Below are 10,802 nucleotides of genomic sequence, written 5' to 3' on the forward strand. Positions count from 1 at the left end.
TCAAGACTAAGGGCCTCATCACGAGTTAGGCGGTATCCCAGCGATAATACTGCCGGGATACCGCTGGGGCTATTAGCGTTACTGCCAAACCCCCCGTTGCTATTAGTGCCGGATCATGGGTTTGGCAGAACAGTAATTCCTCATTCCCCATTGGGCCCATTCAGGAATTCCCCATCCCCCATTGGGCCCAATGGGGAATTTTCAGTGCTACTACCATCGGCAGTAATGGAGCTCAGTAATAGCGCCAGAAATTGGCAAAATAGTGACGGATTTACCCCCAGCTCAGAGCTCGGGGTAAATCCTGCCAAACCCGTGATTTGGTGGACCCTTAAATGCAGCGGTAATAGCGTTACCACCACATTTAAGGGTTACCGCCAAAGTCGTGATGCGTCAGTAAGTCTCAGGAGTGGTAAGAGTGATTGGAAGGCCACAATGAGCACACACAGTAAAACTCCACAGAATGCTCTTAGATAAAGTGTATATCAAAAATACACTAAATATAGGCCTTATAACCAAACACGAACAAACCACAGTAATAATAAACAGTTACCACACACACCTTACACTATTAACCATATATACAAATGTGTTTTGCCTGATGCAGAAAAGGGGAAAACACAACCACAATCTGAAAAAGAAGAGGTAAATTAACACAAATATCGCATTAGGAAGTTCTTCAGAGTCGATGCCTAACTTATGCAGTCTAGCGCCACGAAGTGGGGAGCCTTACAGAACAGCAGTGAGTTAACGCGCAGACATGTGTAAAAGCGAAAGCGGGTCCTCTATAGGCAGCTGTAGCAGTTCAGAAAGGGGCTTGAGGTGATGAAGAACTGTGTCCTATCATTTGAGGAGGGTCTACCCTTGCTGATAGAGTGACTTGTGAGTTTCAGGAATAGCTACAGAGCTTAGGCTAGCCCAGCTAAGGTGGGTATCTTTTCAGGGATTCTCATGTGTGAAGTACAATGGCTTAGCCATGTGGCCACCGGTAAGTGATGAAAGTACTCACCGACCCTCGACACAGTCCTGGTGAAACTTTGCCAGCCTAGTCCAGGTTGCTTGTAGGTTTAACCCCGGCAATTACATGTTGCTTCGGGTCTTAGCAGATGTGGGACGATCATCCGTGGTGAGACAGTAGTCTTTTCTAAGCTCTCGGTGAAGAAAAGAGGACAGTTCCAGTGCAGCACGTCTAAGGGCACAGGGGGGCAGGCAGGCAGGACTCCTACAATGACCATCTCGACAGCAGGCCGACACAGGGACAGCAAATGCTTGCAGCGTGGCACACTCTCTTAAATCGTAACCCAGAGGAGCTAGGACAATGTGGGAGAGGGCCCAGCTATTCCCAAAGACTCGAGTGTCAAATTTGCATGGCAGCGTTCCTATACGATACCCCGGATTCGAGCTGGTCAGTTCGCTGGATGGCCCAGGAACACTTCCGAAGAGGGTCTTTTCAAGGGTATGCAGGAGGTGCTGAGAGTAGTTGGTCCCACTACTCCAAAGAGTCGAAGCACCATTGCAGGAGTTCTGTGATTGATACAAAAGCAGGGGTCCGACAAGACAACAGTAGGGTCAGAGTGCGAAACCTTCTAGCACGTTTCCAGTGTTAGGCGGAATCCAGTGCAGTTCCCTTAGGGAGCACTACACCAGATTAGGACTACAGGTGAGAGCAATAAATCCCCTTTGGTATCAGTCTGTACCACAAAGATTTAGTTGGTAGCTGTGGCTGAGCAGTCAGACTTATCTCAAGAGGGAGATGAGCAGTATTCAGGGTTTACACAATAGGTATCACATTACTATCGAACATGGAAACACTGACCAAAGCTTTGTATCAAAAAGAGAATATATTTATACTATACATGTGCTGCCAATGATCTCTGCCTTACTGCTCGTAAGACTGAGATTCTTCTCACTGAGACTCAGCTCTCTCCTTCCCTCCTACCCATTGGCCGCCATCTTTGGATCCCCTGTCCTTAGCCTCTTGTGAGGCAAAAAACCTTGGTGTCATCTTTGACTCCTCTTTCTCCTTCTTTCTTCACATCACAGGCCTTGCCAAGAAGGCCCACTATCAGCTGCACCTCCTCAGAGGCATTCTCCCTTTCCTCACCTTCCCCCAGAAACTCAATGGGCCTCATTACGAGGCTGGCAGTAGCCGTGCATGTAATACTGCCTGTATTTTATTTTTTCCGGCGCCCAGAAATGGGCAATTACCGGGTCATTACGGCGTTGCCGGACCCTGTATTTGCCCATTCCTGGGCACCGGGAAAAATGCTTCCCCATTCCCATTTCAGCACCGTAGGGCTCACTGGGAATGGGGAAGTCGGATGCACCAGCACCGTTATGAACGGTGCTGATGCTTCCGACATGCTGTGCTTGCGGGTGCCGCTCTGCGAGCACAACTCGTAGTTTGCCAGTCCGGGAACTACAGTGATGGCAAGCTTACCGGTACCATAGTTCCCGGACTGGCAAACTTGTAATGAGGCCCAATATCTCCAGAGCTTTGTTCCTCTCTAGGCTGGACTACTGCAACAGCCTCTTCCTCAATCTTCCTTTAATCTCCTTTCACCCCCTTCAACTAATCCAGAATAGGACTGCAAGATTTATCCTTGGCGTCAAGACCAGAGACCACATTTATATAGCCCTAAAATCTCTCCACTGGCTCCCGGTTACTGCTAGGATCAAGTTCAAGACCCTTTTCATCATCCGCAAGGCTTTCTGGGGCCTGGTACCCTGCTACATCCAAATCTCTCTCCCTAAATACCTCCCTGCTAGAGCCCTTCAGTCTTCTAGCTCCAACTCTCTGCAGATCAGATGCTTCTCTAAGAAGAGAGTGGGGGGTATATATTTCTCCTCAGCAGGAGCCTCCCTGCCCCTCCAAGGCTTCAGCTGGACCTCCTTAAATTCTGGAAGCTCCTCAAGACCCTCCTTTTCTCTTCTTCCTTACCTCTCCCCCACCCCTGATAAGACCCCCATTTGCCACAGTGACTGGGTGCCTGGTTCCCTCTGAGTTCTACAGGGCACCAGCTACCCCGCCCAGTCCATCCCCTCCTCACACTTAGCATGTGGACCCACACCCCTTGGGGGTGCAATCCCTGGCACTTGCCCTCCTGGCCTTCCATTTGCACTCGCCTATTCCCAGTGGGCCTCTTTTACCCTCCTCTTCCACCCACCCCTTTCACTTGCACTCTCTCCCCTTTACCCTGCACTTCCCTTCCCACCCTAGAACTTCGCATTTTACATAGATCGGCACTTCCCCCACCCCTCTCCGTCGCACTTCTTGTTATTGCACTCGCACAATCCGAATGTCACAAGGCCTAGTAGGACCGTTATTGCTATCTTTCTCCATTTTCCCCCCATTTTTGTTTGTGGCCCCTTTTTTTGTTTGTGGCCCCTTGAAACACCATTTGTTTTGTGGGTGCCTTACAAATATCCAATACAATATATCTAATCAAAATCAAATTCTTATTCCTGTTATGGTACAAGTCCATGTGTTTCTTTATATTTTGAACTTTGAACAAATATTGTTTCTTGGCTACATTGCCCATTAATTTGTTTTGCTATAACAGCACATTTTATAAAACACTTGATTAGGTTTCTATGTTGCCAATATTTCTATTCATTATATATTTTTGATTGTGATATAATTAATAAACAAACTTGACAAATTAGAAACATCTACACATAATAAAATTCAGTTATTCAATTAATCAACCTATTTCACATACGTTTAGCATTTCATTTCTGTTCAATAAAACATCCATTTAATTTAATTACAATTTGATGTTAAAATTCTTCATTGAAAAGATTGTGTATAATTTTAAGAAACCTAATAAGTGCAACAATCAATGATATAATTGTCCCCTTCATTAATCATGCCCAGGGGTTCTCACTAATCACCAGACTAGGGTTGTACACAAATCTTTCCAACCACAATCTTATATAAGATTGTGTGGCCTTGCAGTGTAAAACAAGATGTTTCAAAGTTTCACAATGTTCAGTATTTTTACACAATCTACAGGTTAAGGGGAATATGACAAAGCAGCTCCCCTACCTCAAGCCATACTAGTATCGCATCAGGTGGAGGGGTGAGAGCGAGTGTCACACTTGTATACCATTCAACTGGTCTAACCGTTATCCTTTGAGCTAAGGGGCACTGGGAATTATCTTTAAAAAGCAGCAATTCTGTGTGGGGATGGACATTCCTATTTGGGATGAACGAAGGCCCTAGATGACCCTTTTCCCGGTAATACTGAAAAACATACACTTTTTATTGTAGAATTTCACTATAAGTTCAGAAAAGTTCTCGAAGTGAGATGGTATAATCATAAAATTACCAGTAATAGAGTTCACACTGTAAAATTACTCCTACTGGACCGTAGGGTAGGCAATCCTCCTGCAAGAGGCTGAGAAGCTGATTGCTGCAGATGCACTCAACAAGATGCTGCCCATGGGCGAGTTCCTGCCAGTCATGTACAAGAAGCACCCAGTGTAGGCACACTTAGGTTTATTCTATAAAGTACATGTGGTGTGACTTCTTCTGGCCTTTTTTATTGGCTGCTAGCTGCAGTCTTACTGATCAGGCTGGCTCTTTGGGGAGTTCTTGGTAACATGGTAGGATTAGGCTCAATTCTAGTAGGACTAACTACCATGAGTCCACATGAATCTTTGATGACCTTTTGCTGGCCTTTGCTTAGGACATGCGCTGCTTTGTAAAATGGACATAGGGCTGGGTTGCTTGAGTACATAGTGTTGTGTTAGTTAGTGTTGTGTTAGTTATTGTCATAACGATGGGGTAATGAGAAGGATAGATTTTTACAATGCAATTACATCAGCCTTGATTTTGATCTGATAGAAAATAGAATCCTAAATGTCTGCCAACTCTGGTTAAAGATTGTGCATTTAAATAATTCTCTGCATCAATAGGGAATGGTTACGGTTATACACAAGCGACAAACACTTACAACAAACTAACCCTGGCACTGGACCTTACCCATACGGACACAACAAGCCAGTACACACAACCTTAAACACCTGCCAATCTGACCATAAAGCACACATACACACCCCAACATGACAACGAGCCACACAGAAAACGACCAAGGCATTGGACCTTCCCCATATCGATACAACAAGCCAGTGAACGCAACCTACCATCTGCAAGCCAACACACCCAGATGCCAGTTTCTCCTGGTTCTGGACCTATCCTATCATTCTTTGATCACTAACCAACAATGTCCTCTTTCTTGCAGAGCCACGTGAGCGCCTGGCGACTGCCCTTGGGTGGTATTGGTGCGCGGTACAAATCAACATAACATAACTTAACATAACATAACAAGGGCACAGCTATCTCTGCAACCACACAACTGTCCCACCTCGCTCCTATCCTATTATCCCCACCACCAAATAGAAGGTAACGTGCATGTACCCACTTCCATTCTGCAACTGTCGTCCCACATAAACTCATTGAGTTTTGAACTGTGTTGCCCAGTCAACTCTCACATCAAGATAACTATTAGTGAGCAATTTCTCACAACTAGGTAGGCTATACTCTGTCCAGATAAAATTGCATATGTGAGCCAGCATCACAATTAGACAGAATTGTGAAGATTAGCATTGTATCACTTCTAAACAGAACTGCAATTCTAGTTCACATCACATCTAGACAGAATTGTGAAGATTAGCATTACGTAATATCTAGACAGAACTGTAATACTAGCTTGCATCACATCTAGACAGAATTGTAAATATTAGCATTGCGTAATATCTAGACAGAACTTTTTAATACTAGGTTGCATCACATCTAGAAGAATTGTGAAGATTAGCATTGCATCATATCCAGACAGAACTGTAATACTAGCTTGCATCACATCTAGACAGAATTGTGGATGTCAGCATGCACCACATCCATACAGGATTATAAAGATTAGCTTGCGTCTCATCTATACAGAATTGTGAAGATAAGCATGCGTGACATCTAAACAGAATTGCAATACAAGCTTGCGTCACATCTAAACAGAATTGTGAAGATTAACATTGCGTCACAACTAGACAGAATTGTAAAGATTAACATTGCGTCACATCTAGACAGAATTGTGAAGATTAGCATTGCGTCACATTCAGACAGAATTGTGTAGATTAGCATTGCGTCACATCTAGACAGAATTGCAATACTAGCTTGTGTCACATCTAGACAGGATTGTAAAGATTAGCTTGTGTCGCATCTAGACAGATTTGTGAAGTCAGCTTGCGTCACATCTAGATAGACCTGTAAAGATTAGCATTGCGCCACATCTAGACAGGATTGTGAAGATTAGCATGCGCCACATCTAGACAGGATTGTGAAGATTACCATGTGTCACTTCTAAACAGTGATGCTACTAACCAACCCACTAAACAATCTCACACCTCTGCATACACATCTCAAAATCTAACTAAAGGCAGCCATACCTCTAATGCACAACAAACCACACACACTTCACTACACTGCAACAACAAAATATACTACACATAGCTTTGCAGAACAGCACACAACGGCTCCCAACCGAAAAGCACACCTAAGCTCAGCGAACAGTGCAAACCGAAATGAGGCTGCCAACAGCACATCACTGCTCTCTTGGCTTTCTCCCGCTCAATCCTACTAACCTTCCTACCCTGGTCCCTTTTCAGATCCGCCAGAGCGCCTCGGGACTACTCCGTTGGTGACGGTGGGTGGTACAAATAACTTTAACATTAACATTATATTTACAGACACACATTCTACTATTTGCCATTGGTGGGCGTTAATGTTTTTTTACAGACAAAAACATCTCTTATGGTAGGTCATACGAAGATTGTTTTTCTTAATTATCAGTATCTTCACTACCACACTTTGTATCTGAAATGTTGGAACTGCCCTGTAAATCCAATGATTATTTTTTTGCAGTTTCTTCTGTACGGTGCTGTAATACCCACCATTTTGAGCTACAATTTAAAATTAACAATTAGGGAAGGACCATTGTAGGCCCTGCATGGAGGGTGCAGACTAGCTTGCTTTGGTCTGTTGCTTGATCATATTTGAGAAGGGGTTTCTACCCTGGCAGTGAAAGCCAAACGTTGGCACCCTAGAAAACATCAAACATTCTTCAGTGTTATTGCAGAGGGGAATGGGGCACATGGCAGTGATTAATTGCACAGGGTGAAAATGCACATTCAAAACAACAAGTGCTCCAAGCACACATCACTGGAGGCTGCCTTCTGTATATACACCCTACCCCACCAAGTGCCCTGGCAACTTTTCATGTACTCTACATAGGACTCACCGAACAACAAGCAACGTGTATGACTGCCTACCGCGAAGGCTCTGATCACTGGTGCAAAGTAGCACAGACATGCAATTTAACACAACCATCTAAATGTGCACCACTCTCGAGTGCAGTTTGTGGAATCTGGACTCTCGGGTGTCTGACTAGGCACATTGCACTGCCCACAGCAAGGAGAGCTGTCAACGCAATCTAGGTACACCAAGGACCTAATTCACAGAGCGTTTTCCTATGGGATTGCTTCTGGGAATCAGGCCGCTAATCTCATAGAGTAGTACCCAGTTAGGGTGACTTTAAAATGACATATGTGGGTGTGTGGCCCTGCAGGCAGAGATCGGATATCTTGTATCTAATGACACTGCAGCATCCATTGCTTTTCTTATTGAATAACTCTACTACACCAAGGATAACTAAAGTATCCATGTGGGGATCAATGATGCAATGGATGCGTTGAACTTTGCACATGCATTTGAATCCCCTCTTAAGAATACCACTTTGTTAGTGATTTAACTACGAAGCATTGTCTTTCTTTCTTGTTATATGCATGTTCTTTAACATTTCGTTTGCAATACTGTTGATCACTTTAAAAGTACCCAACCATTTGTACTATGTGAAATTTTCTTTTTCCACTTTTTTGTTATATTAAGTGTTGAAAATACATGATTGCACTTCTTTCCAAATCTTTTGTTGATTCACAGTTTTTTTTTGTGTTTAGAAATACTTTCTAGAAGCACCCTGTATAACTAAGGAGTGGGTGGTGACATGCATTTAGCGGCTGACTCATCCTGAGGATTTCTAGAATCAAGAAACGTATTCTCTTTTCAAAAAGACTTCAGTGGCTAGGTCTAGTGACTAATTCTACCTGTCCACCTTAAATTTCTGTGGTTTTAAACAGAACTACTAAGGGTACACTCATTGTTCAGGTGTGTGGCCCGGCACCCACTTTACATATACAAATCATAACTTCACACTGCTGTCACTTGTTAAAAAGCCATAGTTAAAAAAAACTTCAATATGGCTAAAATCAATCACTGTGGTCAAGACAGCTGGTGATATGCGGGGGCCCAGTCCTAAGTTATGTCTGGGGGGTCCCCTTGCCGCCAACTGGGTAACCCTCTGCCATATGTCAGCAACCAGAATGCATTGGTGCAGTGTCTTCAAAGTGGTTGCAGGAATGTTCTGGGGCACCAGCAGTTTCGACAGGCTGCACGTACTGTATCTGATCAAGAAATCAATACATTGTAAGTACTATGCATGGGAATACAATTCTCTATTTTGTTTCTCATATTTCCCAACATAAGTAAGCTCGTTCCTCCTGGACCACAGGTCTCCTGGAGCGGTTATGCTCATGTGTACAGCCCCAGCGTGTGCTTTGATTGAGTAGAAAACCCCAATGTGCATGCAGGAATCAAGGGGTGCAAGTTACCAAGGGTTGCGTTTATTGTCCTCTTTGAAGCAGAACAAAGGCAGCCTCCAGTGGAGCTGAACCCCTAAATTAATATTTACAAGGGATCCTTTCAGTTGAGAAGATGGAAATGCCATGACACGTGTTATTCATGCAGGTGTAAAACCAATGGATTCCAATGTAATGCTCCTCACATTAGCACCTGCTAACGAGCAGGCGGGTTCCATTGGAATACATTATGAAACACCGTAAAAGCGTATTTGCAGGCAGTGTTTTAGATCACTCAAACTGGAGTGTTTTTGCACTGGGCCCCTGGCTACCCTCTTAATTCAGGCCCAGTTGCCTGCCCACCCAGCTGCATAACTGCACTGCCTCCTGGCAACCCTTGCACTTGGGTCTGTATCTGCAACCCTGCAGTCACCTTAACTGCACTTATCAGACGCCTGTTGTATGTGCTTAATTGTTGCACTTGCCACCTGCTGGCCGCACTATCAGTTGCTTTGATTACTTGTCCAGCACTTTCCACTCCCCCTTGCACTTCTCCCCTTTCCCTCTCCCCTGCACTTGCGCGTTCTCAGTGTCACTGGGCCTAGTAAGATCGTTGTTTTCTCTTCCCTTGTACCACTTCCTTGCCTCGTCGCGCTCTGAAACACTTGTGTATGGGCGCGATATAAATAAAATATCATATCATATCATGCAACTGAACAGTAAAGGCTATTTCACCTTATTTTACTCTTTAGTTTCACTCTCTGCTTGAGACTCCAGTGATGATAATTGCATGCAGGGTAACGCAGAGAACATGCTTGCAAACTCAGGCAGTCCCCTGCATGCAATTTACATTTTTTATATGGCCCATATGAGCTTTCACCTTGCTTCACCGCTCCAGACCATATGTATCCTCTTCCAGGCCATAGAAGGGGCACAAAGGCAGGTTTGCTTGTCTGTTCTGCTTTCCTCCTAGGTCTTCGGAGAACATAGTATTTCATGGCTGCCTGAGATTTTCACGCAGAGGTTTTAATGCAGGCGTATAACAAATGGATTGCTATGGAATCTGTCTGGCATTATCAACTGCTAATGAGCAGGTGGATTCCATAAGAATCCATTCATAAGCACTGTTTACCCAGCTTAATTTGCAGGAGCAGTTTAATTTTTTTCAAAACAGAGCATAAAAGTAAAAAGTAATGCCGATTCGGCCTTGTTTTATTTTTTAACGTCCCACTCCTCTTTGCAAAAGTTGAAATTGCATGCAGGTGACCCAACAAAACAGAAGTGCAGTGCAGGTGAGGATAATGAGATGCGTTCCGATCATTACACCGCATCTGGGATGTCTGTAAGATGGAGGACATTTCTGTACCAGGCACGGCTGCAGAGGGGCAGAGGGAGGCGTTGCTAGTGGGGGGGGGGGGGGGGGGCAGGAGGGCTAAGGGGTCTGTGGCTCCTGGTCTTTTGGTTGTAGCCCCGGATAGAATCTCAGGAGCTACAGCCAGAAGACTAGCTAGCCCCCAGTCCCCACAGTTCCGACATCACCGTAGCCCTGGGTCTTTTCCAAACCTAGTAAACACCCCTGCACGGCTGTCGAACGCAAGGCAATACAGAGCAACAGGCATTGCGACAACTGTTATCCGAATTAAAAGTTCCCTAAAAACTCGATGAAAGGGAAACTAAAAACGAACTAACAAGATAAATACATTTCTCTTACCAGAGTCTTCGTGATATCAGTCACGCAAACGTGAAATTCCGACCCGTTGTCTTTCTGTCCAAATTTTTTTTTTAATATAATGTATACCGGGCGGGGGCGCGAACATACGGAGGGCAGGGGGGGGGGGGGCGGCGAGCAGGATTGTGCCTCTCAGGGGAAGAGAAGAACCTGCCTGCATGGGGCGTGAAGCAGCTGCTGCGAGCTCTACCGCCTGCCGTCGCTTCCTGTCGCCCAGCTGTGCAGACAGCGAATGTGAAATACAGTTAGAAAACAGTTGTCACTGTCAGTTTCGCAAGTGCACTGGGCACAGAAAGGAGCGCGGCACTTGCAGATTAACACTTCTGCGCAACACCATCGCCAATGGAATTCATGAATGGACGGTCCAGTCAGGACATCCCTTTTACTG

General features: G+C 44.9%; 1 protein-coding gene across 3 annotated transcripts in view; it reads right to left on the reverse strand.

The window, feature by feature from the left end:
* LOC138493162 (beta-galactoside alpha-2,6-sialyltransferase 1-like) overlaps positions 1-10,503 on the reverse strand; it is a 648,815-nt gene extending 638,312 nt beyond the window's left edge. For all 3 annotated transcript variants that reach the window (XM_069620349.1, XM_069620347.1, XM_069620348.1), the window contains exon 1: positions 10,397-10,503. The gene's annotated coding sequence lies outside the window, so the exon portion shown is untranslated. The remainder of the gene's footprint in view (positions 1-10,396) is intronic.
* Between the last annotated feature and the right edge of the window lie 299 nt (positions 10,504-10,802).

This window comes from Ambystoma mexicanum, chromosome 10, assembly GCF_040938575.1.
Source record: "Ambystoma mexicanum isolate Mex_15411 chromosome 10, UKY_AmexF1_1, whole genome shotgun sequence".
NCBI classification, from domain to species: domain Eukaryota; kingdom Metazoa; phylum Chordata; class Amphibia; order Caudata; family Ambystomatidae; genus Ambystoma; species Ambystoma mexicanum.